This window comes from Cetorhinus maximus, chromosome 9 (assembly GCF_964194155.1).
Source record: "Cetorhinus maximus chromosome 9, sCetMax3.hap1.1, whole genome shotgun sequence".
Lineage (NCBI taxonomy): Eukaryota > Metazoa > Chordata > Chondrichthyes > Lamniformes > Cetorhinidae > Cetorhinus > Cetorhinus maximus.
In genome coordinates, this window is record NC_135887.1 from 118,486,382 (window position 1) to 118,511,647 (window position 25,266).

The window sequence follows — 25,266 nt, forward strand, 5'->3', positions numbered from 1 at the left end:
TTGCTATTGTGCCTGACTTCTGTACCTTTTCACCCTGACAGGCCAGTGGTGGAGAAAGTAAGCCAGAACCATCTCAGGATTAATTGTCTGGCTCACCAGCAAGTGACCCTCAGGTCCCAGGAAGGAACACGAGTCTTTTCTTTATAGTCTTCCCATTCAGGCATTGCTAGACTCACCAACACAGCATAACACAGAACACCACAACTAATTAAAAGCTTTTTGACAGATCCTCCTCAGTGCTACACTTCAAATTCAAGTTCCACCTTCATTTTTATACATTTCCTGTCAACTTATTGAAAATCCACAGATACAAAGTGGGCCATGCCACAAGTAAATTCACTAGGGTTACAAAACTAACACAGCAGGCGCTCCAAAATGTTAACCTGCTCTGAATAAGTCTGTGGGGGTCTCTTGTCTCTCAGCACTGATGATCTTTGCCCTAAGTTCTGCAGCCTCTGAGCTACAGATACTAACTATGTGAGCGATCCAATTGCAGTTTGTGCCTCTGTAAGCTGAGCATGCACAGAAAGTCCATGCTTGCAAACTCTGTACAATAAATGGAAGGATTACACAGAATTATGTAGACTGGGATTTTTCTGTACTAATGACAGCAAGGCTATCAGTGCTCACCAGTATTACTGAATAAAACTAACAGCAACTGCTGGCATCCGCACGTGCAGCGTTAAATGCGGAAGTCCAAAAGTTGCTGTCAGAAATACCCTCCTTCTCCAAGGGATGAGCTGTTGCCATTTTTACCAGTGGAACCTGCACATAAATCAATGTTAAAACATGAATGTAAACTAATTAGCTGCTACAGTGGCACTAAAATCTGATGAAAAACTTAATCCTTGTTCAATCAGGAGTAACTGAGTTTTTAACGGCATAGTAAATCATAATTGCTGATGAACAATTAATTTTACAAGTATGGAATCTCATTCCCTTAGAAGAAACTTAATGTTGCTGACTTTTTCAAGGTTTTAGTGCTTTTCTATTTAAATTTCTCCCTTAATCCGATATGTATAATCCCAGTCATTATTTTGCTCTCTGAACAATGGGCACAATCCTTCCGGAATTGAACTAAGTGTGGCGGCGGGCGGGAAAAACGATGTTTTACCCGCCAGAGGCAATGGCGGCTTCTCACGCCGTATCATCCCAAACCTGCTGCATTCATTATGAAATCCTGGGAAAAACACCGTTTCGATGGCGGGCGCACTCTCATTTGCCCGCCACGCCATCACCTCACCACTTCATCATGCCGGATGCCACATTTAAAGTGCAGCCACACGCACACCTCTCAGTGCTTCCGGCCCAAGACTGCTGCACAGAAGACATGGGTGCCCCCGAAAGGAAAAAAGACTGAAGCCCTGCGGGTCAGTCGAGTGCCTTTTGGATGCCGTGGAGTCCTGCTGCGATGTCCTCTACCCCTACTCTGGCTGCAGGATGGGCAGCTGCATCACCAATCCAGCATGGGAGGCGGTGGCAGTGGTGGTCAGCGCCAATGCCCTGCAAAAGATGACAGCCACCCAGTGAATAGTCTCATCCGTTCCACCAGGGTAAGTCACTCTTCTTATCACTCTCAACTCACACACTCACAAACCCATCACACATCCACAGGAATCTCAGACCTCAAGGGACAACACTACTAACTCTCACACACACCCTCACATCTCTATCAGGCTCATATCGTCTCAAGCTCGCATCCTCATCCCATCCATGGCTCCGCTTACCACACAAACATTCCATGCAGTCCCATGTGTCCTGCTCACACTCTCTACATCTGTTTTCATGCAGGAGAAGCGTGCATACATCAGCAGGGAGAGGTCCCAGACCAGGGGTGGAGTGGCCTACCTTAGGCCTTTCACTCACTTTGAGGAGTGTGCCATCATGCCGACTGGTGAGGACATGGACTGTGCCTGCAGTGACGGTGAGGTCAGCGGCAAACACTCTTGTGAGGATCCTGCACTACATCATCCCTCTCTCAACGCAAATGTGAGTGGTCTCTCTCCTGCTTTTGACACTGCTACCATGCACTAATTAGCTCTACTTTGGTTCACAAGTTGCTCTGCCAAGTGACTGTCACCTTCAGCTAGCCAGTCCCTCGGGTCCATCCAAGTCCTCACCTCCAGCCAAGAGGACACCTCCTTCATTGAAGAGCTGGAAATAAGCAGCCTGGAAGATCCATCACAGTGCTTACCCACACCCTCCACCAGTGCAGAGACACACACCTCAGTGGGATGGGACCTAGATCTAGAACAGGCTTGGATTCACAATCTGGTAGTCACCACATGGACACATGTCCACAGCAGGAGGAGGTATGTTCAGCCGAGCTCTCCGGCACTCGGAGGACTGCTGGGGAAGAGGCATTTGTGAGGTCCGGGTCAGGTGGCGAGCTTCTGGATTCAGCCTTACAACTCATCGTGGAGAGTCAGCAGAAGGTGGGGGAACATCATGCAAAGCTGTTGGAAGCCCTCAAAAGAGTGCAACGTGAGTTGGAGGAGCATGTCCACCCGGTCTCTGATGAAATGGTGCCCACATGTCCCTGTATGGAGGTCTCCAAGGAAAGGATAGCTGACGCATGGAGAACCTGGTCCAACAGAACATGGAGATGCACACAGACCTGCGCTCCATCGCGGTCACCATGGGTGAGTTCCTGCAGTGGCAATACAAGAGGGAAACAGGGCACCTCGATGTCCCTCCAGGTGCTCCTTCCTCTCAAGGCGTCAGGCTGAGGCCCTCGGACACCCAAAGGGAGGAGAAGTGGCAACTGGACACCCTGGGTCATCAACTCAAGAATCTCAGAGGTTGTCCTCTCCCTCTGAGTCCCCTTTGCCTGTGACCCCCTCAACCTCATCCTCTGTCACCGCAGAGAGAGCAGCTGGCCCACAGGAGGACAGCCAAAGCAAGCCAGGGCCCTCAAAGCCTTAGCTCTCCAGAGGATGCATGCCAAAGTCATCAGAGGCAACAAAGCCAACCATTGCAGAGGCTGTCTCCGCCCCTGCTGCGGATGTCAAGGCAGCGCCTAGAAATATTAGGCCTAGAAAAGTTAAGAATTTCTGATCACAATTGGTTGCGCAGGTGAACACATTTTGTCACTTTATAATCTGAAAATATATTCACTTTCAGTGAATAATGTGCAATGGTGTTTTCAGCTTCATTGACAGGCTTCGCGAGTCCTCCCCCTGCCTCCCTCCTAGCAGCTCAGCTGCCTGCAGCCGGACCACGAGTGATTCTAGAGAGAGAAGTGTGTGTGTGGCAGAGCCTTCCAGAGCCTCATGCAAGGACACTCCCATGTACGCAGAGCCTTCCTCTATCACACTCATCTCAATATCCCGAGCATTTTCAGTGCTGCCTTCTGGGGTCCCTTTCATTTGTCCATCTAAGCTGACCTGCATCTCTGCCCACCCAGTGATCGCACTCCCATGCAGCACCTGTACCCACCCAACACGGGGGTCCTTTCACATTCGATTTTAGAAGCATGGTGCTGGTAAAGATTGTCTTCGGTTCCCCTGTGCTTTCCCCTCCCCCCAGTCACCCATGCCCTTTTCCCCATCACTGTCAACCCCCTAGCATCACCTTCCACCTCCCCACCATCAACTTTCAGCCAGAGCCCTTTTCTTTCTGGGATGTCCAGGAAAACATGCATGTTCCCTACCTTCCGGAGAACCCCATCCTCATCCACATTGACCTCCCTGACCTCCTCCTTCATGCCCCCAGGTTCCTTGTCTGCCTCCAAGTCCCCACCAACCACCCTCGCCATTCTGTTTACCGCTACCATCGCACCCTTACCCTCCCACCCTACTCACTCTGCCCTGTCTCATTCTCACCATTTCCTCCTACCATGCCCACCTTCGCCCTCTCTAGGAAGCAGTCATGGACTCATCACAGCCCTCCCTTTCCTATTCACCTGGACATCCCCCTGCTTATTCTTTCCTTCACCCTTATTGCTTCCTCCACTCTTACTCCTTCCGCCACCCTCACTCCTTCCTCCACCCTTACTCCTTCCTTCCCCTGGACTCCTTCCACCCCCTGGACTCCTTCCTTCCTCTGGACTCCTTCCCCCCCCCCACCTCCAGACTCCTTCCTCTGGACTCTTTCTCCACTCCAAACTCCTTCCTTTACCAGAAGTCCTTCCTCCCGCCGAACTCCTTCCCCCTCTCTGAACTCATTCCTTACACCTTCCTACCCCCTTATACTCACAGCTCCAGTTGCCGTATTCTGCCCATTACACCCTCCTCCCCCCTACTCCCTTCCCCAACTCCCAACCTCAGCTCCACCAACACCATCGTTTGCCCCATCCCAGCCTCAACCTCCATGACACCATCGTTCCCCGCCTCCCAACCTCACCCTTACCAGTACGCCTTCCTCTCCCAGGCAAGTCTAGACCTTCTTCTCCACCCCCTCGATGATCATCCGTAGCAGGGCCAAGACACTGATGTCCCGAAGCAGACCCCCAGTGGTGACCTTCCTCCTTCCATGAGCTGCTTCATGGCAGAGCCATGTCCATGAGAATCCACTGAACATGCCATGCACATGTTCCTCCAGGGTCTGATAGCTGTAGGGCTCCAGCATCTTCTGCTCCTTGGATGTCCACGATGTGAGCAAGGCCCTAACAGTAAGTCCTGACTTCTGCACCTCACACTTGTCAAGATGTGTTCTGCACCGGTGTGTTTTCCCGCTGATGTGGGCAGTATGGGGGGATGATTCCAGTGCCCAGGGCTTACAATGATATGCAGAAGTATTAAAATGAAGTTCCCGATGCGGCGGCGGGAAACGCCATTGACAGGCAGAGTGACAATTGCAAACTGGTTTCATGTCACCATGAAACCGATTTTTGGCCTTCCCACCATATTGTCCACTCATGCCCGATACCAACGGGCACAGAAAATTCCGCCCAATATCTTGCTTGCATGAATCTTTGTATCTGAGTTTTGGCTGCCCAAATGGTCTACTGCCACTATCAAGCTCTGCATATAGTGCATCCTTTGGTAAGTTTGGCCTAACCATCATAGCTGACATGGCCTGAGCATTGCCATACACATTCTGAGTTTGAAAGCTGTAGCGCTTCTATGTTGGGGACTTAATGTTTCCAATGGATCACAAGGAACTTTCTCAAGCAACACATTTGAAATGAATATAACCTGTGTTCCTGCTTCTGATATGTAGTCCAAGTCTCAGCACCATGCAGAAGTCTACTTAGTACACAGACATTATAGATTCTTAATTTTGTGGCAATTGTGAGTTTGCAGTTTGTCCAATCTCTTATCGAGCTTCCCCTTAAATGCATATATACTATTCCCCACAACCATTCCCCTCAGCAAAGTGATGGAAGGGATCATCGACAGTGCTACCAAGCGGCATTTACTCAGCAATAACCTGCTCACTGACGCTCAGTTTGGGTTCTACCAGAGGCATTCAGCTCCTCAATACAGCCTTAGTCTATACATGGGCAAAAGAGCTGAACTCAAGGGGTGAGGTGAGAGTGACTGCCCTTGACATCAAGGCCGCATTTGACTGAGTGTGCCATCAAGCAGCCCTAGTAAAACTGGAGCCAGTGGGAATCAGGGGGAAAACTCTCCACTGGTCGGAGCTATACCTAGCACAAAGGAAGATGTTTGTGGTTATTGGCAGTCAATTATCTCAGTCCCAGGATATCACTGCAAGAGTTCCTTAGGGCAGTGCCCTAGGCTCAGCCATCTTCAGCTGTTTGATCAATGACCTTCCCTTCATTGTAAGGTCAGAGGTGGGGATATTCGCTGATGATTGCACAGTGTTCAGCACCATTCACAACTCCTCAGATAAGAAGCAGTCCGTGCCCATATGCAGCAAGACCTGGACAATATTCAGGCTTGGGCTGATAAGTAGCAAGTAACATTCGTGCCACAGAAGTGCCAGGCAATGACCATCTCTAACAAGAGAGAATCTAACCATCACCCCTGGACATTGAATGGCATTAGCATCACTGAATCCCCCACTATCAACATCCTGATGGTTACCATTGAACAGAAACTGAACTGGACTAGTCATATAAACACTATGGCTACAAGAGCAGGGCAGAGCCTGTGAATTCAGCTGATAGTAACTCACCTCCTGACTTCCCAAAGCCTGTCCATCATCTACAAGACACAAGTCAGGAGTGTGATGGAATACTCTTCAATTGCCTTGATGAGGGCAGCTCCAACAGCACTCAGGAAGCTCAACATCATCCAGGACAAAGTAACCCACTTGAATGGCACCCCATCCACTACCTTCAACATTCACTCCCTCCACCACCAACACACAGTGGCAACAGTGTGTACCATCTACAGATGCACAGCAGCAACTCCCCAAGGCTCCTTTGGCAGCATATTCCAAACATGTGACCTCTACCACCTAGAAGGACAAGCAGATACATGGGAACACCACCACCTGCAAGTTCCCCTCCAAACAACACATCATCCTGACTTGGAACTATATCATCGTTCCTTCACTGTCACTGGGTCAAAATCCTGGAACTCCCTCCCTAATAGCACTGTGGGAGTGCCTACAACACGTGGACTGCAGTGATTCAAGAAGGCGGCTCACCACCACCTTCTCAAGGACAATAAAAATGCCAGCCTAGCCAGCAACATCCATATCCTGTGAAAGAATAAATAAAAATTTCTTGGGGCAGCCGGTTCCACATTCTCACCATTCTCTGGGTAAAGGGGTTTCTCCTGTGTTCCTCATTGTTTTTATTAGTGACTATCTTATGCTTAAGGTTGCTAGTTTTGGTATACCCTACAAGTGGAAACATTTTCTTTACATCTACCCTATTAAATCCCTTCATCATCTTAAAGACCTCTATCAGGTCATCTCTCTGTCTTCTCTTTTCTGGTAAACAGATCCTACCTGATGCAAGATTTTTAATCGAAGGAAAAAAGGTAGAGAGGTAGGGCACAATTTTACGGCCCCATAGTGGTGGAGGTGGGGTTGTAAAATACGGCGAGCTGTTCAAAAGTCCATTGACTTCAGTGGGACTGTAAAATCCCACCGGTGTAAAATTCCACCCTTAGTACTCAAAGTGGCAATACCATCAGATTTATTTAGCACCAAGTTGACTTATTAACAAAATAAAAGCAAACTGGGCTATCTGATTTATGATATGAACATGTTTTAATGATTTAAATTGGAGGCAAAAAAAGTGTTTTTTTTTATTTATTCATTCATTCACGGAATGTTGGTGTCACTGGCTAGACCAGCATTTATTGCCCATCCCTAAATGCCCTCAAGAAGGTGGTGGTGAGCCGCCTTCTTTAACCGCTGCAGTTCATGTAGTGTAGGTACACCCACTGTGCGGTTAGGAAGAGAGTTTCAGGGTTTTGACCTAGCGACAGTGAAGGAATGGCAATATAGTTCCAGGTCAGGATGGTGGGTGGCTTGGAGTGGAACTTGCACGCATCTGCTGCCTTTGTCCTTCAAGGTGGTAGAGGTCGTGGGTTTGGAAGGTGCTGTCAAAGGAGCCTTGGTGAGTTGTTGCAGTGCATCTTGTAGATGGTGCACACTGCTGCCGCTGTGTCGTAAAGTTTGTATCAATATATGCTACAATTTGAAAATCTCCTCTAGGCAAGGACATTTATGAAGATGTGGCAGACCATAATTTACACAGAAATCAACCTGGTCCAGAATGTTATACTGGGTAGACAGTTAGTCTGTAGCCAGAACAGATATATGTAAATTGATTTAAGACACACTGTTTTGTGTAGTTTAATATTTTCTTCGCTTGGAGAAAGAAACAAAAGGAGCTTATTGAAAAGAGGCTGACAGTGAACATAAAAGGGAATCCCAAGGTCTGCAATAAGCATGTAAATAATAAAAGGGTGGTAAAAGAAAGAGTAGGGTTGATTAGGGACAAAAAAGGGGACTTGCATGTGAAGGCTGGAGAAATAGCAGAGGTGTTGAATGAGTATTTTGCATCTGTCTTTACAAAGGAAGAACTTGTTACCCACGCCAAGGTGAAAGAGTAGGTAATTGGTACACTAGAAGAACTTACCATTGAGAGGAAGGAGGTGTTGGAAAGGCTATCTTTACTTAAAATAGATAAGGTACCAGGGCAGGATGAGATGCATCCAAGGGTACTGAGGGAAGTGAGAGTGGAAATTGCAGAGGCACGAGTGTTAACCTTCCAGTCTTCCTTAGACATAGGGGAGGTGTCAGAGGACTGGGGAACTGCGAATGTTAATCCCTTGTTCAAAAAGGGGTGCAGGGGTAAAACTGACAACTACTGGCCAGTCAGTTTGACTTTGTTAGGGAAACTTATGGAAAGTATAGTACGGGATAAAATTAATAATCGCTTAGACAAGTGCAGCATGGATTCATCAAGAGAAAATCATGCTTAACTAACTTGCTGGAGTTTTTGAGGAAGTTTTTGAGAGGTTGATAAAGGAAACACTGATGATGTGGTGTATATGGATTTTCAAAAGGATTGATACAGTGCCACACAACAGACTTGTGAGCAAAATTCTAGCTCATGGAATAAAAGGGAAAGTAGGCACTTGGATACGAAATTGGCGGAGTGACAGGAGACAGAGAGCAGTGATAAATGGTTGTTTTTCAGATTGGAGGAAGGTTTGTTGTAGAGGTCCCCAGGGGTCATTGTTGGGACCCTTGCACTTCCTGATATATAATAATGACCTAGACTGTGGCGTTCAGGACATGATTTCAAAATTTGCAACTGAGTTTTAAATGTTTTTATTGTTTTTTTAATCACTATTTGAAACCTCATCCCGCCCGTGGATGCAAAAGGCCACTTGGCCTATTTGCCCACCCGTCAACCATAAGGTTGGACGGGCAGGGAAATTTTTACTTTAATTAATGGATTAATGGTCTTAACAGGCCCCATTATTGTCAGTGGGCGTGCTGCTGACTCCCACGCACACCCGCCAACCAAAATATTGCGCGAGCGTGCAATGATGCTGGGATGCTCACCTGACATTATCGCTCGCTATTTCACGCTCATGCGTGTCAGGTGTGCACCCGCACACCGAACTGAAAATCCTGCCCAAAGTATCTTAGGCTTCATTAATAGGGGCATTGTGTACAAGAGTATGGAGGTCATGTTGAACTTGTGTAAGACACTAGTTAGGCCTCATCTGGAGTACTGCGTCCAGTTCTGGGTGCCATACTTGAGGAAGGATGTGAAGGCATTGGAGAGAGTACAGAGGAGATTCACAAGAATGATTCCCAGGATGAAGAACTGTAGCTATGAGGATAGATTGGAGAAGTTGGGACTTTTTACCTTGGAGAAAAGAAGGCTGGGGGGAGACTTGAAAGAGACATTCAAGATCCTGAGGGGGATGGACAGGGTAAATAGTGAGAAACTGTTCCCACTCAAGAGAACATCAAGAACTAGAGGGCACAGATTCAAAATAATTGACAAAAGGAGTAAAAGTGATGTGTGGGAAAACTTTTTCACCCAGAGGGTGGTTGGAGTCTGGAACAAACTTCCTGAAAGGGTGATGGAGGCAGGTTCGATTGAGATATTCAAAAGGGAATTGGGTTGCTACCTGAAAAGAGAGAATGTGCAAAGTTACAGAGATAATGCAGGGGAGTGGTAGTAGGCGGAATGCCGTTTCAGAAAGCCAGTGCAGACTCAATGGGCCGAAGGGTCTCCTTCAGCATTGTAAAGACACTGCAGTACTGTGATCCCTCTGCCCATCCCAAATCCTTGGAAAACCCCACTCTGTAGCTCTTCTACAAGTACCACCTAAAGTGCTGACCTTTCCCGATGTCCCACCACCTGTGAAGACCTCACTTCTGTCTCTGATGCCCTCATTCCCGTTCAGAATTTAGATGGTTTTCCAGTCCAAGCATTTCTCTTCTTTCTCCGCCACCTCAAATAACCCATTCAGAATCAATTGGGACGTGTGGTGGACAGGATGAGGTGGATCTTATTGAATGGTGCAGTTGGATTGAGTGTGCCCAACTCTTGCTCCTATTTCATATGTTCTCTCCTCCTCTTTACTATGTACACACAATGTTACCAGGACCACACTTGGCAACTTTTCTTTTCAGTCTCAGGGTGTGGGCATCACTGAAAAGTCAACAATAATTGTCCATTCCTAGCTGACCTGAGATGGTGGATCCTCTTGAACTGCTGCAGTCCATGTGATGAAAGTGGTTTCACAATGCCAATGAATTCAGCCATTTCAAAGAACAGGTAAGAGTCAACCACATTAGTGTGGGACTGGAAACTCATATGAGCCAGACTGGTGAGGAAGGCAGGTTTCCCTCCCTAAAGGCCATTGGTGAACCAGTTGGATTTTAACTGCAATCTGACAGCTTCATGGTCAATTATGAACTGAGTTCAGCTTCTCGAATGGTCTTGATGGGATTATGAACTCACATTCGTAGTGAAATATCAGTCCAGGCCTTCTGAATTACTAGACCAGCAACATAGCCATTAAATTACAAAATCTCTGCTAAGTAATAATGCATGGTGTTCATAGGAAACACTTGTTAGTTTCAATGAGCATACTGATGTCACCTGACTCCAAATTATACTCTGAAACCAAGAACCAGATGAACTGAACATTGGTGCTGCCGAATACAAATAAAGCAAAAGCAATCTTTCCTTTCCCCGACAAGCACCATCAACCTCCTTGCGTGACATTTCAGGTTGTGTCAGGAAGTGCAGAACAATACCATATTGCACAGCCCTAGGTTCAGTTTCCTCCCCCCCATCCCATCTACCCTGTTGCTAGGACCACTTTCTACAATATTGGCCACATCCACCAATACTTCATCTCCTGATTCAACACATGCAATCTTCAACTCATTCAAAACACTATGCCTGTGTACTCATGCACACAAAGTCCTCACAACCATCTCTCCAAGCTCCAAAGTCTTCCTGTGCCCCGCTGACTTTAAAAACTTTAAAATTCTTGTCCTTGCTTTCAAAGACATCCATGCCCTTGATCATCCTACCATATAAATCGCTTTTAAAGTAGTGCCCCTGTGTGTGCACATTGCTCCTCTTAGGTGTCCCCTTATCCCATGTCCTTTCACTTAACCTCTGATGACCTTTTGATCAGCTGTGAGACTTCTGCTCTTCAGCACTCCTTATTGGTTCCTCTTGCCTTGCCACCTCCTTCCCTGCTTTTAAAAATCTCCACAAAACAAAGCATTAAATGTGTATTTGAATACCACACATAATGCTCTTCATATTTCCAGTCTCTTCTGCTGATTTGCACTTTTTACTCTGTGATTGGGGGTTGGGGGAATAGGGTTGCCAACTCTCGTTGAACATAGTCCTGGAGGTGTCACCACACGATCTCCATGCCTCCAAAGATCCTGCCCCACACACCCACCATTGGTGCCTGCCACCTCTAGCTGTGGCACACCTATCCTGTCCAATCAGAAAGCAAATAGATTCTTCATGGGATGATTCTTAACTGTTAGACAAACACCCTTTCTCCTCCCATATCTGGCATTTTCATAACTAATAAACAAATACGGTCAAAGAAGATAAAAAGGACACAATTCTTTTTAATCCCTGTGATCTTTCTCTTGCTCGTCACAAGCAGTGTCCAGAATAATCTTTAATTCCTGGAGACTCCAGGGCAATCCTGGAGGGTTGGCCATCAAAGGATGGGGTGGGGGAAGAGGAGGAAGTGAGGTCTTTGTCACCTTTTCAGGTTGGTGCAAGTGAGCTGGGGGCCAGTGCATAGATTGTGAGGTACCGGAAGCAGAGGACCAGAGCTGGCACTGGATGGCAATGGTAAAAATCAGGACCATGGCAAGCAGATTGTTTTATTAATAATACTGTTGCCATGTGCTGTCAGTGTTTAATGCTGTGTTTATTACTGTCTATGAGATGGCCCACAGTGGTTTTTCTCTAGTCCTGCTCCTGTTGGCTTGGGTGAGTCTGCTTGAGCTGAGAAAGAGCTAGAGCTAGGAAGCCAGGAGGCAGTGATTCTGGGGCAGTAGCCACAAGGCAGCAAATGACTGAAGAATCAACTGAATCGACAAGTAAAGTCAGGGGTTAATGTGAATTATAGCTTTCCTACCAGTGGCAGTTAATTTTTAAAAAACTGAAACGACTCTCTGGGGCAATAAAGGAACTTTGCAAATTAATTCAGGGCAGTGACACCACCGGTCCCAAATAATCTCCAATGCAATAATTACACAGAATGTTCTCAAAGACCATCCCTCGCCCCCCCCAAGCAGAGCCCAAGGGCAGGATTTTGAGTTCGGCGTGCGGGTCTGGGAGTGGCCAGGAAACAGGCCACTGCCCACAATCAGCCCCCAATTGCGATTTCACACTGGCTGGCCAATTAACAGGCAGCTAGCATGAAAGGGGTGCTGAACTGCTCAGCGCCGCTGGGGGAGGGGGGAGCGAGGCGGGAGGAGGGCGAGCGCTGAAGTCAGCGCGGACGCAGGGGAGCACTCACAGGAAGCTTCCTGAAGGCAGAGAGCTGCCTCAGGGAGCTGAAGAATTCAAAAGTCATAAATAAAGGTTTCCAAATGGCGAAAATAATGTCCACGCATCAGGGTCAGTCACCTGAACATATGGCTGATGTAAATTCTGTCCAAGCATTTTTTTATGATGGATGAAGTTTCCTCAAAAAGGCAAAGGCTGCATGGCTGAATCGCCCATCCGCCAACCGTAATGTTGGATGGGCAACAAAAAATTATCATTGATTACTACTTTAATGGCCTTAATAGGCCTCTTAATTGTCGGCGGGTCTGCTGCCAACTCTGGTGCGCGCCTGCCGACTGAAATATCGCGCAAGTGCGTGATGACGTTGGGACGCTCGCCCGACATCATCACGCACTATTTCATGCTCGAGCGGGTTGGGCGCGCGCCCACACGCCGAGCGAAAAATTCTGCCCCTAGTTACCGATGCTTCCGCGGGAACTAAACTCTTCCTGGCTACTGAGCTGAGCAGATTTTTACCTTTACTACAGTGTGTTCCTTTGTGTAGTGGAAATTTAGGATAAAGATTTAAAGCCAGAATGAATGAACGTCTTATTTTTTTTCTTTCTTACTTCTTTCTTCCTTCCTCGTTCCCTCCCTCCCTCCTTCAAAACAAGGCAGTAAACAGATAAAACTGTAGTTTGAGGTTGTGAAGTACCATTGGGAAAGCTCACTGCAGCATTGAAAAGCCGTATAACCGACCAAAGCCGTTGGTGCAAAATTATTTGACCAATTTGAGTGCTCAGCTTTGTGACACTTACTATTTCACAGATGGTTGCTTCAGGGGAAAAAAAAAATCCACAATTTTATTCTGGTTGGTAACTTTCACTAAATGCCCAGACAATGAAATTGCTGATCGGCTCTCATTTAGCTAATCAGATAATTGAGGCAATCAGAATATTTAACCTTTGAAACAAAAGCAAAGTACTGCGGATGCTGAAAATCTGAATTAAAAGAAGAAACTGGAAACACTCAGCACACCTGCCAACATCTGTAGAGACAGAAACAAAGTTATCGTTTTAGGTCAATGACCTTTTGTCATTAATGTACATAGGGACTAGTAATTCCAACAGGGACTTCTCAAACGTATATCCTTTTCCACTTGTCTTCTCTCTCCTACATCTTCCACACTTCCAATATTTATTATTTTCCGTAAGACTGCCCAATGGACATGAACATCATTTTCAGTCTCAAATGTATGCACCAAACATACCCCTATGCCAATATAATTATTCCTGGTCTTTAACTTCCAAGTCAAGCTATTTTTCTTTCCTCTAACCGGGTATCATCAACAACAACAACTTGCATGTGCATACATAAAATGATCTGCCTAAGGGAGGCCCTCTGCTTATTTCTCCAAGCTTCATGTTTTTGTGCTCTTTTGTTCAGTTGCTCATATGAACCATCTTATTTTAAATTTCAAGTTGTCTAACACCACTCTCTTTCTCTCTTCTTGTACATCACTCTAACCTTCATTCAATCAGCTTCTTCAGCAAGTTCTCATGCCTTAGAAGAGGCCAATCCAACCTTGTTGCATTTTCTTGATATTCACTAATGATCTTTCTTTCTCCACCATTCTGAGAACATCTTTATTGCCCTTGCATTTTCTCCAACTGACCCACTCCATCCTTCTCCACACTTCACAACTTCCTAGTTTATGCATGTCCGCATTTCACTTTTAATGTATAAAATGTCCAAAGGCACTTCACAGCAGATGACAGCAGTAGTAGGAGAGTTAGAAGTGATGAATAATAGACTGGTTTTGAGGAGATTTTTTAAAGGTTGTGAGAGAAGTAGCAAAGCAGTGCAGTTTAGTGTTAGCAAGATATAGTTTCCTGGTCAATTTTAGTGTTCAATTTATGTGCTGCATTGGAGATCAAGGTTGTTGTCCATTCTTCATCTTATTATTGACCTCATATAGATGTATTAATGAAACTGATGTTTCCCAAGATTGTGAATAACTTGAGTTATTCATGCTTCAAATCCATGGCCCCTACCACCCTAGAAGGATAAGGGCAGCAGGTGCATGGGAACACTATCACCTGCAAGTTATAAGTCACACACCATCCCAACATGGCCATATATCATTGTTCCTTCATGACCGCTGGGTCAAGATCCTGGAACTGCCTACCTAACAGCACTGCGAGAGAACCGTTACCATACAGGATTGTAGCTGCTCAAGAAGGCAGCCCAACACCACCTTCTCAAGAGCACCCTAATATGGAAAGTAAATGCTGGCCTTGTCAATGATGCAAACATTAATTTTTCAAAATGAGAGAAGAATTAGATCTCTAATCTAAAAGGCTATTCTGGATTATTCATCTATGAATCAATTCATGTTAATTTATATTGGCACAAAACTATATTTGTAATTAGTGGTTTTGTTGCTGCCATTTACAGCTTGTCTTCACCTATATTTTATTTCTTTACCACCCCTTTTTCCTTGCACCATCATCCCTTTTGTCATTTAATGTCTCCTGTCTTCCACCTTATCATAGACCTTCTCTTTTGTCCTTCTTCTCCCCTTTTCTGGCCTCTGTACTGCTTAAAACAAGTTACATCTGTAGCATTTTTCAATTTTGATGGAAGGTCAGCAACCTAAAACATTGGACAGGATTTTTCTGCAGACTTCGGAATTCCAACATCAGGACCAAATTGGGTTCCCAAGCCCACACTTGATTGCAAAAAAACTGGTGTTGCAGTATCCCCAGAGGCAGCCTCCTAATTGGCCACCTCCACACTCGCTGTCCTATTAGGGATGGTGGGTGCAATCTCGATGCTGCCAGCCCAATCAGAATCTGGAGCCCCGGCAGCCCCACTGGAAGAGATGGATGCTGCTGAGGCAGCTAGGAGACCAAAAGGGAGCCTCAAAATGGAGACACCCACAGAGGTGTAAACTGAAATTAATAATGCAGAGTGGGGAAGGTGGCAGACCCTGCAGAAGAGAGGAAAGCCACCTCACCCCCCCGGGAAATCTTTGGAGCCAAGGGAGTGGCCTTTCCTTCCTGGAGTACGTAAGGTTTCCTTGGTGGTGGGAGTGTATCGTGGAGCTGTCCTGGCAAGGCTTCCCACTATTTTCCTGTTCCCCATGACCCCTCACGTCCATCCCCATCTCTACAGGGTTAGGAGAATTCTGTGCGTTAACTCTGTTTCTCTGTCCACAGGTGCTACCCGACCTGCAAAGTAACTCCAGCATTTTCTGTTTATATTTGTAATTTATTCACCCAATCTGTTTGTGGTCTACACTCATACATATTTAATGAGTGGGCATCAGTTCAATCTGTGGTGGAACGTAATATATGGTCGTATCAGTGAATACTGCAATTGGTGAGTGAGCATCAGAAAGAAATGACTACGGGAGCTACCAAAGCACATCTGGTTTGAAATTACAACATGAGGTCAAGAAAAACCATCATAAATTCTTCTCCAGTGTGGTTGATCCTTATTTCTTTTTGGCATGGCCCGGCATGCCGCTCAGTTGCATATTAGGAATAAGCACGATCCTTACTTGTGTGACCCACACTCCAACAACAATCTAAGCAGAAGCCAAAACTCCCAACCTGTCTGCAAAAGGAAATCCAACAGCACCAATACCTTCTTCAATCTTCCCCAGTCCTGCAATAATAAATAACTTCTGCATCATTTCTGAAGACTTTAAACAGTGCAGTCCTTGTATAAATCTTTCTATACAAAGATTGTTTTTTTTTAATCTCTACAAAAGACTGATTATGAAAAGGCTGTTATGTTAAATTAGTGCCAAGTAGACAGACTGCTTACATCAGTTCTCCACAAAGCCCCTTAAAGATTTTGTTTAACTGGATCTTGCAATGTTGCCTTGAAGGCAATCTCCTTGCCAATTTTTTTTTGTAAATACAGATAAGTTACTGTATTATTTATTTTAATTAGGGTTCTGGGTGCACGTGCAGCCACTTGCGTTTAATGGATCATTAAACGATCAGCCAGTTCCAAACAGTCTCAATTACACTGGCCTTTCCTCTTATTCTATAAACTCTCGGCCCACATCATCTACCTGCATTTTACCCTTCCGCTCCCATCAACCCATCAGAACAAAGTTTTAACTGAGTTTATCTAATGGTTAAAGCATTTTTTTTGGATGAGACATTAAATAGAGGCCCCCATCTATACTCTCAGGTGGATGTAAAAACCCCGTGGCACTATAGTATTCTGAAGAACAGCAGAGCAGTTCTCCCTGTATCCTAGTCAAATGTGGTCTGTCATGATCTGAAGATACACCCCATTATCTACCATGATTAGGCCTCTTTGAACAGTGAAGTTGCATGACACTCAGTTAATGACAATAATTTTGGAGACCTCTCCCTCCTCACCCCCACATCCTCCCCACCTTGACTAATGCAAATATCAATGAGCCGCTTCAGAATTCAATTCTTGCATGTGCACAAATGTCATAATCATTCACATCCACCAGTGCGCGCGAGTGACACAAGAGTATCAATTGCCACAGCTGCGCAGATAACCAATGCTTCTGTGATGCCAGTTTTCCAATCTTCTGTCCTCTTTTAGCAATGGGAATTCTTCAAATGGAGTTGTTGGCCAGGAATCTGTGTGTGCTGCAATAGCGTAACATTGTCGTACAACTTACATACTCGCACATTCTAAGCTTTTGCCAATGATACAGCAACGCAGCAGGAGAAACCAGGAGGAAATTCCTGTCATTTATGTGTGTGACCAGGAATATTTAGTGCTGACCTACACCGTTGTGTGTTTGCTGTTCTGTACCAGCTAGACACTAATGAAGTCAAATCCCTTTCTATCCAAAATATGGCACAAATACACAAATGGAAGTATGTTATCCATGACTTAGTGATGAACCTGTGTAAGGAAAACTGCCACCAGTGGTTGATTGGAATGGTCCCTGTTACATAGAAATTCAGCACCCTAATGATGTTCAGTGCCATGAGTAATGTAATGCAGATATTAGGGTTCCGATATTCTTACAGAAGACAACAACAATTTTCATTTATACAGCACCTTTATTGTGGTAAAAAGTTCCAAGATGCTAGACAGGAGCATTATCAAACAAAATTTGGCACCAAATCACATAAGGAGAGGTAGGTTTTAAGGAAAGTCTAAAAGGAAGAGAGAAAGGTGGAGAAGTTCATGAAAGGAATTCCATAGTCTCTCTTATATATAGTTTCTGAAGACAATGCTCCTTTATGAATCTCAGGTAGCTTTGTCTGGGTGAGCACATAGGGACAGGAGTAAGCCATTCAACAACCTCTGACCGCCTGCATTGGCTCCATATCTCTTCATGTCTTTGGCTAGCAAAAATCTATCAATCTCAAATTTAAGAATACTGATTCAGCTAGCATCTACAGCTTTTTGTGGGAGAAAGTTCCACACTTCTACCAACCTTTGCATGACGAAGTGTTGCCTAACTCCTCTCCTGAATGGCCTGGCTCTGATTTTAAGGTTATGTCCCCTTGGACTAAAGAAGTAAAGAATTTGCATATATACAGGACCTTTCACCTCCTCTGGACACTCCAAAGCACTTCGTAGTCAACATATTGAGAGGTCTGGTTATTGTTGTTAAGAATTGCTAACTTAATCAGTCAGTTGACGCATAGCAAGGTCCCACAAACAGAAAATGAGATAAATGACCAGTTAATCTGCTTTGGTTGCATTAATTGATGTAAGAGTATTGGTCAAGAGATTAAGAGACCTCACCGCCCTTTGAATAGTTTCATCGGAACTCACCAGAACAAAAACACAAAGCCTTGATTTTGTGTTTCATCTAAACTATGGTGCCTCCAGCAATGCAGCATTCACTCAGTTCTGTATTGGTGTCATCTTCGATTATGAAGTCCTGAAGCTGCCAGTGAAACAAAACTTCCTGCAGCTACTTCTGCTGTCCCAATTTTAAATGTGCCTTCTAAACACACAGCCTCTCTAAAGAGATATATTTAAGTGCTAAGAACCACAGATTTACTGACCTAAGTATTCATATGCATAAAATTTCTGTTATTCTGATGCACGTTGGCCTGAGTGGGTAGCATTCTCACCTCTTAATGAGGAGGCTGGTGATTCAAGTCCCATTCTAGAACTTTGAGCATATAGTCCAGGCTGACACACCCAATCTTAAGGGATTTGACAGGGTTGACGTTGAGAAAATATACCCACTGCCTGGGGAATCTAGAACATGGGGGCCACACACTCAGAATAAGGGATTGGCCATTTAGGACTGAGATGAGGGGAAATTTCTTCTTTCAGGGGCCTGTGAATCTTTGGAATTATCTACCTCATAGAGTCGTGGATGCTCAGTTGCTGAGTATATTTAAGAGAGAGTTCAGTTGATATTTGGATACTCAAGATACAGGGATCATGCGGGAGGTGGACTTGAGCTAGAAGATCGGTGATGATATTATTGAACAGCGGAGCAAGCTTGAAGGGCCAAATGGGCTACTACAATTTTTTTTATGTCTTATGTTCTTAGGAAAATGGATTAAGTGGATAACTCTAATGAGAAGAGCTACTGAAATGTTGAACTGAAATGGTCTTACTTCTCTGATGAACTTCTACAATTTTATGGTTCTACTGAAAATCCCCCTACATTAATTCATAACTTGTGCAGGTGATCAATTTAATAACTAAATGCATTTCTACCCCTGCACGTATCAGCATCTAATCTATCACATTGGATAGATTCGTATTGTCCAGGCATTATAAGGAGGCAAGGAGTGAGAATGACCTTTAACAGCGCTGACCTGTATGTGATAACCACAAAACTGAATCCTAAGCAACTCACCAGTTAACCGCAACAGTGATATCTCTACTTATCTTCCAGCTGAGTCAGCTGACTATACAGAAAGAATATTCTTTATTTTATTTTCCATCTTCCTAGTGTTAGTTATAAATATTTTTTCTGTAGATACAAATTGGATCAGTGAGTCATTCTTAGTGTTCAGCTAATCTTGCCGCATTGTTGGTGATTCCATCATGCAGTAGATTTCCAAACAGTTCACCAACTAAGGAGATAAGTGAAAAAAATATTTTGAAAGAGTGGTGGACTAGAGTTCGCTACAGGCCATGCTAAATATAATGAGCTCATATAACATTCTTCCTTCTGGCATTTCAGTGAAGGCACCAGAGGCAGTCGTGCCTTCAGTTGTCTACGTCCCAAGCTCTGGAATTCCATCTCTAAACCTTTCCACCTCTCTACCTCTCTTTCCTATATTAAGACACTGCTTAAAATCTACCTCTTTGACCAAGCTTTTGGTCATCTGCCCTAATATCTCTTTATGTGTCTCAGTGTCAGGTTGTTGCTTAGTAACACTCCTGTGACATGTCTTAGGATATTTTACTGTGTAATAGGCACAATACAAAGGCAAGTTGTTGTTGCTGCGTGTACCTGAATGCATGTTCCTCATACAACACATCACACCACGTTTAACAGTTTTTATATCCAGAATGCCCACATTTGAATGGTTGGTAAGCGTGTCAGATGTTAACAGCAAAACCTTGTGTTCAAATTCCTCCCAACTTATGTAACCTACTCCAGCCCAAAACTCTCTGAGATCTCTTTGCTCCTTCAGTTCAGGCGTCTTGTGCATCCCTCACTTTTGTTTCCCCACAATTGGTGGCCAAGTCTCAGCTGTCTAAGCCATAAGCTCTGAAATTCCCTCTCCAAACCTCTTGGCCTCCCTTTCTTCCTTTAACTTGCTGCTTAAGACTACTTCTTTGACCAAGCATTTGGTCTCCTTCTTTGTGTTGGTGTCAATTTGGTTTGTCTTATCATGCTCCTGTGAAGCACCCTGGGACATTTTATCACAGTAAGGCAATATATAAATACAAGTTGTTGTTCATGTATTATCCATGAATATTGTCAGCAGTAACTTAAAGAATTTATGTGTATGGTAGCATATTAAAGCCCTTGTTTAATGGTTCCTTAGAACTCTTATGTCATATACAAGTCGTGACTTCTGAATTTTACATGCATTCAATGTACATATGTGTAAGAAACTATTAAAGCTTTAGTATTACAAAAAATATTTGCTTTGCTAAAGAATTTAAAAAGATCCAATTGTGCCAATGGTTCACTTAATAAAAAAAAAACAGTCCTTCACAAGCCTCTGAAATATCAAGGGTATCAGTAATCAGGGCAGAATTTTCCATTCTGGAGACTAAATTTGGTGGCGGGTGGGAAAGTCTGTGGGATGGCTGGGCACATGCGATCTTCTGCTTTTCAGCTCATTAATTATGCATCCGTGAGAAGCTCGTCGAATCTCGTGGCGGGGCGGACGGGGATTTGCGCACCCCGCCGTGACCTCATGGAGTTGAAGGTCCTGGCGCCATATTTTAACAGCACCCGGACAGGCGTTCGCTCGCTGAAGCCCAGGCGTGACATTGCATAGGGGATCAATGCCGCTGAGGAAAACCAAACCATCTGCATCACCATTCAAGCGAGGCCTCCCTGAGGATCCTCCTCCAGGCTGTCCAGGAAAAACAGAGGTCCTCTTTCCTCGGGATGGGAGCATGAGGTCCTCCCAGCTGACCACGCTGGCCTGGGAGGAGGTCGCCAGGGAGGTTAGCACCCGTGGCAAACAAAAAAGGATCTCTCTGTAGTGCCACAAAAGGATGAATCATCTGCTCTGCTCTGCCAGGGTAAATAATAATTCTACTCACTCCAAACTCACAGTCTCATAAAGGTATCATGTAGTCTAAGGGTTAGAACCCACAGCGATGTCACACACTAGCAGCAGATGGGATATCAGTACTGAATGTCTGCCAGCCACTTTAAGCTCACCATCTCATGTTAGATCCTGCACAAATGGTGTCTTAATCCATTACTGGGTAGGGCTCAGCAGACACAACGCATGCTTCTAAACTTTTCATCTATAGTGCTCAAAAGTTAATCCATCGTCTTTATGCAGGACATGATCTCCCATAACAAAAGGAAGAGAGCCAAGACGGGCAGGGGAACCCCGGAGTTGAGGGAACTCTCACCATTCGAGGGACAGGCCGCAGAGCTGGCTGGTGAAAACAGGGATTGTTCCTGCACGGAAGGCGAGATCGACCTCTCCCAACAAGCCAGTGAGGGTGTATCCAGTATACATTGAAAACATGCGGACAATGACTGTGAGTGGTCTTTAACGTATGAGCCTGCCTAGTCAATCACTTATTCTCTCTTCTCTCTACTCCAAGGGGAGAATTTTCCCCATGTTAGGCAGGCCAGCTGGGAGTGGGCACGGGGGGGCACGGAGCTGATCGCCGCCCGCGATCAGCTCCGCGTCGCCATTTTACGTGGGCAGGCCAATTAAGGCCCGCCCAGCATGGCGCGCAGCCGGTAGCGCTCAGTGCTACCTGTGCGGGCAGGGGGAGGAGGGGGAGTCGGGGCCTGCGCTCTTTCGCGCATACGCCCTTAAGAGCGGAGAAATCTCCCTGAGGCATGGAGCTGCTTCAGGGAGATTAAGTTCATACTGAAATCTTTAAATAAAGGAAGATGAAAATTATTTAGACATGTCCCCTCATGTGACAGTGTAAATGAGATGGGACATGTTTATGAATTGTTCAAAAAATGTTTATAGATTTTATTAAATCTTCAGGAAACCTCATCCCGCCCGTGGATGAGGTTTCTCGAAAAACGCGAAGACCACTTGGGCTCTTCGCCTGCCCGCCAACCTTAAGGTTGGACGGGCAGCCCTGTTAATTATCTAAATTAGTACCCTAATGGCCTTAACAGGCCTTTGACAGTTCGGTGGGCGCGTGCCCGCTGAACGAAAGATCTGAACAACGCGCGGTGACGTCGGGACGCACGCCCGAAGTCACCGTGTGTCGTTTTACGTGTCGGCGTGCTGGGCTCGCCCCTGCACGCCGACGTGAAAATTCCAGCAAGGAAAGGGGGAGGATGTCCTCTACAAGAAGACTCAGCCACAGCCCCCTGACCACCTCTGAGGAGGAGACCTGCCCTCAGATAAAGATATGCCACTGTGTTCACCAACACAGATACACTCAACTTGGTGGATCCTAGTTCGAGAGCAGGTTTGATTTCACAGTCAAGGCATGGATCCACAGCAGATGGAGACAATGGCAGCTGAGGTCTCTGACACTTGAAGGACTGCTGGAGACCAGGCCCCTGCTGAGACCAAGTCTGATGACAAGTGTCTGGAATCGGCCCTAAAAGAAATGCTGGAGATGAAAAGAAAAGCAGGGGAACATTAAGCCATCAGAGGACATCAGCTGACTGGAACAAAGGATGGAGGAGTCTGTCCTAATTCTGTCTGATGTTGTTTTCTGTCTAGATTGTGAGATTCCACAAAGGTCCCCAGTGGAGCCTTGCTAAGATCCATTGGCAAAAATGTTAAGTACGGCAGTTACCTTCAAAGCAACAAGCATGGGATACCCTCCAAGTCCTTACAACATGAGTTCCTCACAGAGAAGTTAGAAAAGGTGAACTACCATATCCCTAGACAAGTGAAGGCACCTGCAGCACTGTCTTTTGCTCATCTCCATGTATGATCTGCATCTTCCATAGACCTTTGGTCGCGTCAAACGTCTTTGTGGATTTTACTCCTCCTTGGGAACATCTGAACTTCCTGGGGCCCCGCTGGTTCTTGCTCCCCAAGAGCAATGATCTTCCTGGAGCTGTGCCAATTGGCGATGGGCCCTTCTTCTCGTCATTCTAATCATGGTTATCAACAAGGCAGCATTGCTTGCAGCCTGCATTTTCCACTCCTCATCATATCTGTGAATGGATACATCTGAGCAATCAATGGTAGCCCCCTTGAATAATCTCCCTCCATAAACAAGGCAAGAATCCAGTCTCAAGCCTTTGACCTTCCCTCAGTCTAAACATGATATCCCCAGGCCACCTCTTGCAGGCTGATTACATCCTGGTCAACAGGTGGCTGAGCATCCCCCTCAGACATGACTGTGCATTCACAGTGAGGGTCTTCATTAGGCTCAATAGACCCATGTGCTATAGCCCTTAATCAAACTCTTGTCAGTTCTCCTCCATTAGCCTAGACAATCCTTGTACTTGTGTCATGACTGTAAACTATGACCAGTACACTGGGAATATTGAGGCTTGTAGGGCCCACTTAGCTTCTGTGCGGCAGCCATGGCCCTTGACTGTTTAATCCTCCGTCCCTTTTCACATGACTCTGTCAGGAACAGATGGACAGTATGCAGCACCAAAACTTAATGGATTCTTGCCTGAATGCACACAATTAATAAAGGAGCAAAGCCCCAAAGCTCGCTCATGGTGCATTGGACCCACCAGTCCAGCACTCAGCCGAGCCATGATCTGAGCAAGAATTTAATAGGTGCCCTTTCAATCGACCCAAAATTGTTTTGCTAAACTCCTCCCACATGTCCTGAGACCCCTACCCTACTGGTTTTTTCAAGCTTGTTTCTCCAACTGCATCATTCATCAGCGTTTGCAAACATGTTGTTCATGACTTTTGTAAGTGCAACAAGCTTCCAACCTCCCCCTATTGCCCATGAAGTTCCTCCCATCCTCCTCCATAGCCACCACCTACTAATTCCCACTCCTCTTGTAATGAGGAGAAGTTTGTGGGGTTATCAGGAACCAATTCCATTAAAGATTTACAAACAAGAATGAGGCTTTTAAATTCAATGCACAGGAGGACAATAAACCAATGAAGCCAAGGTACAAACACGATGGGCTGAATGGCCTCCTCCTGCACTGTATCGTTCTAAGGCACTAACACCAAACAAGCTCACAAGAGGAATTCAATTAATCAAAGGCCAAGCCACCATCAATTCCCTTGCATATACACCTGTGTACACCACATTTTACTTTCATGAAAGAACAATAATTTAAAAGCGTCTTTGAAGTACTATATGAAAATAAAGCAGGATCTTATTTCCGGGAAAGGGTGTGAAGGGTTTGACAGGGGAGTGTGGTTCCTGTTGGACTTATGTGATGCAGTCCAGCACTAAGAATGCCAAAGAGTTAAATTGTTATCACCCGAACCCCTGGACAGGAGTTTAAGAAACTACCGTTCAATTGTCACCATAAGTAATGTGAGCATCACAATCAGAAAGCAGAGATCCATTTTCAAAAAAATATTAACCACTCTGCTTCAGTTACACTGGTGTTGAAGTTTTGAATCCTAAAATATAATTGATTACCAAACTGCAATGGAAAGGAACAATGGGGTGATTTCTAAAAATCTAGCTGGCTCCCCTCCAAAGACAAAAAAAAACTGAAATCCAGCACTTTCAGGGTTTTGAAGGGAGATGGGAAGTAGTCCAAATGCGGTTAAACAAACTGCAGAAATATGGAACAACAGCCTGAGACTGAAGCAGTCACAATGGTACTGCCAGCTGCAAGCACATTAATTACAACGTACCGTGGTATGTAGCTGCAAAGAGTGACCTTGATACTTGTTGAAGAGCAGAAGATAACTCTTACAGGAAAAGTATGCTTTTTCCCTCTTCTACGCCTATCTCCAAGGAGTGCCTTAGCGCATTTTTTTGTCATCTTTCAAAGCAGTAAATTAAACTTAATTGCAGCCTTGCTCAAAACAAGGGAAAGCTCACTCACAAATCTCCCCGTGGCTTTAAATTACCAGTATGTCAAAAAAAAATGGTTTCTTTTTTTTCATGCCTGAGTTGGAGTAAAACCTGCAGCATCTCGGGAAGTCAACCATTTTCCTAACAAGAGATAGTATTCATTCGCCACCACTACCACCCCTCCCTCACCAACGAAAAATGAAGTAATTTCTCTGACTCGTGAAGGTCTTCCAGGGATGTTGAAATGCATTAGTAATGAATAATGTCACTTTCAACTTATCTGCAGAATAATTTCAACAAAGCGCTGTTTTGGAAAC

The 25,266-nt window shown here is 45.2% G+C and overlaps 1 long non-coding RNA gene across 2 annotated transcripts in view; it reads right to left on the bottom strand.

The window, feature by feature from the left end:
* LOC144684965 (uncharacterized) overlaps positions 1-25,011 on the bottom strand; it is a 102,720-nt gene extending 77,709 nt beyond the window's left edge. For both annotated transcript variants that reach the window (XR_013577593.1, XR_013577594.1), the window contains exon 1: positions 24,787-25,011. This is a non-coding gene — a long non-coding RNA (uncharacterized LOC144684965). The remainder of the gene's footprint in view (positions 1-24,786) is intronic.
* Positions 25,012-25,266: the final 255 nt, after the last annotated feature.